Below are 5,323 nucleotides of genomic sequence, written 5' to 3'. Positions count from 1 at the left end.
ATACATTCATGAAATTCTGGTGCACATCACTAAAATGTCTACTAATTCGTGCCACTGAACACCATGTTATACTGTGGCTAGAGCGGATTAGTTCGACAGAGGTTAAGGTCCACATTAAAGGGTTTGACTTTATACCAATTGGTAACACACTCAAATGGTGTCGCGCTCCATTAATATTAAAACCGTGAATTAAGGTGTCTAATGACAATATTGACCTGCGGATTTACTGCCAGAACATCTGGTTTGACTTTCGGAATAACAGCATAGGTGAAGCTATTGACGTGGCCGTTCGAATCTCAAAGGAGGTAGTATCGTTCCCGAATGGATTGACCTCTCGATATTCCAAATTGTACATGAAACGAAGGTGCCCGTCAATAATGCGTATAAGAATTTGATTCCCTGAGCACTAAGTTATACGCTCGATACGGCGGGTTAGCTGCACCGAAGGTAAAGCGTTCGGTAAAGTGTTTGAGTCTATACCAATACATATCGTTCTCCGACGATTCGACTGCATACTTTAATGCTCATGGCGAGAATTTAGGTGTCAATTGCCAATAATGTACAGCAGATTTGCTGCCGGAATACTTGGTTTGACTATCCGAATCGCAGGATGGTGAAGCTATTCACTTAGCCTTTCGACAATCACAGAAGGAGGAAACGTTCCAGAACTGTTCGACAGTCGATCTTCGAATTCATACATGAAATAACGGGCCTCATCACTAAAATGTGGACTAATCTTCTTCTCTATACACGAAGTTGTACTGTCGATACAGCGGTATAGCTTCTCGGATGGTAAGTCCTTCGGTAAAGCTTTTGACATTAAACCTATAGGTAACGGTCTACAAAGCGTAGACTGTGTACCTTAATATTCAAACCGCGAATAGGGGTATATGCTGCCTATAATGTACAGCGAATTGGCTTCCGGAATACCTGGTTTGGCTATCGGAATTTCAGGATAGCTGTTGACTTAGCCATTCGTCTCTCACCGAAGGTGGTAACGATCTCGAACGCTCCGACTCTCGATGATGATTTTTAAACACAAACATGTGATGTTCGTCCGCTAAAATGTCTACTAATTTGTTTCCGTTCACACTATGCAGGACACTCGCAGGAGCGAGTTTGGTTCTCGGAAGGTATGGTGTTTGACTCTTTACTTTAATATACACACCGCGGATTCATGTGCCTATTTCCAATTGTTTTCAGCGGACTTACTCCCGGAATACCAGGACTTACTCTTGGAATCACAGGATAGGTGAAGCTATGTACTCAGCCGTTCGTCTCTCACAGAATGTGGTAACATTCTCGAACGGATTGGCGGTCAATCTTCTCATTCATAAGGAAATTAATGTCCCCCTCACTAAAATGATCTGCTGGTTTGATACTCTGGACACGAAGTTATACCTTCGATCCTGCGGGTTAGCTTCTCCGACGGCAAGGGTTTCGATAAACCGTTTGAATTTATAGCAACTGGAATCGTTCTCAAACTGCGTAACGCTACACTGTAGTATTCATACCGCGAATTATGGTGTCTGTTGCCAATACTGATCAGCGTATTTACTCATGGAATTCCGGTCCTGACTCTCGGAATCAGAACTATAGGTGAAGCTATTGACTCAGCCGTTCGACTCTCAAAGAAGGTGGTAATGATCTCGAACGGTTTGACACTCGATCCTCTAAGTCGAATAGCAAAATAAGGTATGCCTCTGCAATAATTTCTACTGATTTGAGTCCCTGAGCACTAAGCATGACACTCTCGAAATCGCGTTTTGTTCTAGGAAGGTAACGTTTTCGGTATTAAGAATGACACTGTAACAATTGGTAATGTTCTCCGACGGATTTACCTTCTACGTTAATATTCATACCCTGAATGAAGGTGTCCATTGTCAATACCGACCAGTGGATAAGCTCCCGGAATAACTGGTTTGCCTTTCGGTATCACAAGACGATTGACGGTATTAACATAGCTGTGCCACCCTCAAAGAAGATAGTTACGTCCTCGATCGGTTTGACTTTCGATTCTGCTACACATACAAGAAAGCAAGGTGTCTCTCTGCTAAAATATCTACTTATACGTTTCCGTGAACATTAAGCAAGGTACTACCTACTGGGGGGCGGGGGTTTTCGGAGGGTAAGGTGTCCGGTAAGAAATGTATACTAATTCGTCCCACTGAACAACACCTCAAACACTCGATACAGCGGGTTATATCTTCGGAGGGTAAGAATTTCAGTAAACCGTATGACGTTGTAGCTATTAGTCACGTTCTAAAACGGCTTGACGCTCTATTTTGATATACAAATTGTGAATTGAGGTATCCATTGCCGATGCTATTCAGCGGATGTACTCCAGGGACACCGGCTACGACTGTCGGAGACACACGACATCTGAAGGTATAGACTTAGCCGTTCAGACCTGAAAGGATGTGGTAACGTTCTCGACCGCTTTGACTGTCGATGTTCATATTTATACACAAGGATGTGATGTCCGTCCCGTAAAATGTCTACCAATTTGTTTCTGGTAACATTAAGCAAGACACTCTCTACAGCAGGATTGGATCTACGAAATAAAGGTACTCACAAAGGGAATGACTCTATAGGAATTGGTAATGATCTCCGGCGGTTTGACTCCCTAGATTTATATAAATACCGTGAAACAATGTGTCAATTACCAATACTCATAAACGGATTTGCCACGGTACTACCTGATTGGACTCTCGTAATCACAGGATAGGTAAAGCTACTGACCTTTCCGTTCAACCCTCAAAGACGGCTGTAGCGTTCTCGAACGGTTAGACACATCGACCTTCCAATTCATACTCGAAATTATGTTTCGCGTCACTAAAATGCAAACTTCTCGAGACACGAAGGTATACTCTCGATACAGCGGGATAGGTTCTCGGACATTAAGACCTTCCGTAAGAAGATTGACCGTATACAAATTGGGAATGTTCACCGACGGTTTGACTCTCTAGCTTCATACCATTCATACCATTTGATTGCGCACGTTTATTGCCATCGCTGTTCAGATGATGTACTACGCGAATACCTGGCTTGATTCTAGGAATCACAGGATAGGTAAAGCTATTGGCTTAGCTGTGCGACTCTCAAAGACCGTGGTAACGTTATCGATTGGTTTCGCCCTCGATTTTGAAATTCATACATGAAACTATGGGGCCCATCACAAAAACATTTACCAGTTTCCATCTCTGGACACGAAGTTATACTCTCAATACAGAGAGTTATTTTCTCGGAATGTACGGCCTTCGGTAAAAAGTTTGACTCCATGCGAGTAGGAAAAGAAGTGCAAACGTTTGACTCTCGACATTAATATTCATAACGTGAAATATGTTGTCTACTGCCAAATACTATTCAGAGGATTCCGCCCTGAATACCAGGTATGACTCTCGGGTGCACAGAATAGGTAGAGCTGCTTGACTTGGCCGTTTGTCTCTCACAGAATGTGCTAACGTTCTCGAACGGTTAACCCTCGATCTCCGATTTCGTACATGAAGTTATGCTGCCTGTCCCTGATATGAGAACTAATTTTTTTCTGTGCACACGAACTTATGCTACCGTTGACGGCGCTGTGATTCGCGGAAGATAAGTCATTCAGTAAAAAGATTGACTTTACACCAATTGGTAACACTCTCAAACGGTTTGACACTATACCGAAATAATAAAACTGTGAATAAACTTGTCTCTTGCCAAATCACTTCAGCGGAAGTATTCCCAGAGTACCTAATTTGTCTCTCCGAATTACAGGATAGTTGAAGCTATTGATTCTGCCGTTCGTCTCTCATAGAAGGTGGTAACGTTCTCGAGCTGCTTGACATTAGATATTCTAATTCATGAAATTAAGGTGTTCGTCTCTGAAATGAATACTAATTTCTTAACCTGAACACGAAATTATACTCTTGATACAGCGGGTTAATTTTTTCGGTGGGTAAGGTCTTCGGTAAAATGTTTGACTCTGTACGAAAAGGTAAAGCTCTACAACGGTTTTACGACCTTAATTAAAATTCGAACCGTGAACTAAGGTGTATTTGGCAACATTGTTCGACGGATTTACTCCTGGAATGTGTCGCTCGCAACAAACATGATAACACTCTTGATCGGTTTGACTGGCGATCTTATAATTCCTACATGAAATTATCGTGTCCGTCACTAAAATGAGTAGCAATGCCTTTGTCCGAACATGTAGCTCTACTCTCCAAACGGCGTGTCAGATTCACGGACGGTAAATTCATCTGTAAAGAGTTTGACTTGCTACCAAACGGTATCATTGAATCTCACGGTATGAATATTAAAGATCAGAGTCAAACCGCTGGAGAACGATACCAATTACTGTAACGGGATACTCCATACAGTATACCTTACCTTTCGAGATAATAACCCGCTGTATCGTGGGTGTAACTTCGGGTTCAGAGAATCTAATTTGTATCCATTTTAGTGAGGGGCTCCTAAGATTCATGAATGTGTTTGGAGATCGAGCATCAAACCGTTCGGAAGTGTGAGCACATTCCTCGAGAGACGAACGGGTCAGTCAGTAGCTTCATTTATCCTGGAAATACGAGAGTTAAACTAGCCATTCCAGGACTACAGCCGCTGAAAGGTATTGCCAGTGGTCACATTAATTCACGGTTAGAATATTAATGTCACACGTCATATCATTGTGGAACGTTACCTATTCGTATAGAGTCAAATCCTTTATCGAAGGCCTATACTTCCGAGATGCCCATCCCGCTGTAGGGAGTGCATTGCTTATAGCTCACGGATAGAAATTAGTAGTCATTTCAGCAGACAGACACTTTACCTTCATTGCAGGTATAGCAAAATCGGGGCCAAACTGTTCGAGAACGTTACGACCTTCATTGCAGTCGAACGGCTAAGTCAATAGCCTCACCTGTCCGGTGATTCCGAGAGTCAAACAAGGTATTCCGGGCGTAAATACGCTGGAGAGTACTGGCAATATATACATTAATTCGCGGAGTGAATCTTAAAGTAGAACGTCACACCGTGTGAAAAAGTTACTAATTGCTATAATGTCAAACGTTTTACCAAATCCCTTGCCGTCCGAGAAGCTAACCCGCTATATCGACAGTACAGCTACGTGTATAGAGAATCACATTAACATTCAATTTGGTGACAGCGCCATAGATTCAAGCATGAATTAGAATATCGATTGCCAAACTGTGCGAGAACGTTACTTCCTTCTTCTACAATCCTACTACTATTTCAACAGCTTCACCTAGCCTGTGATTCCGAGAGACAAACCACGTAATCCGAGAGCAAGTCCGCTGAAAAGTATTGGCAATTGACAACTTAA

This window comes from Lasioglossum baleicum, unplaced genomic scaffold, assembly GCF_051020765.1.
Source record: "Lasioglossum baleicum unplaced genomic scaffold, iyLasBale1 scaffold0054, whole genome shotgun sequence".
Lineage (NCBI taxonomy): Eukaryota > Metazoa > Arthropoda > Insecta > Hymenoptera > Halictidae > Lasioglossum > Lasioglossum baleicum.
This window is presented reverse-complemented; position numbering follows the sequence as displayed.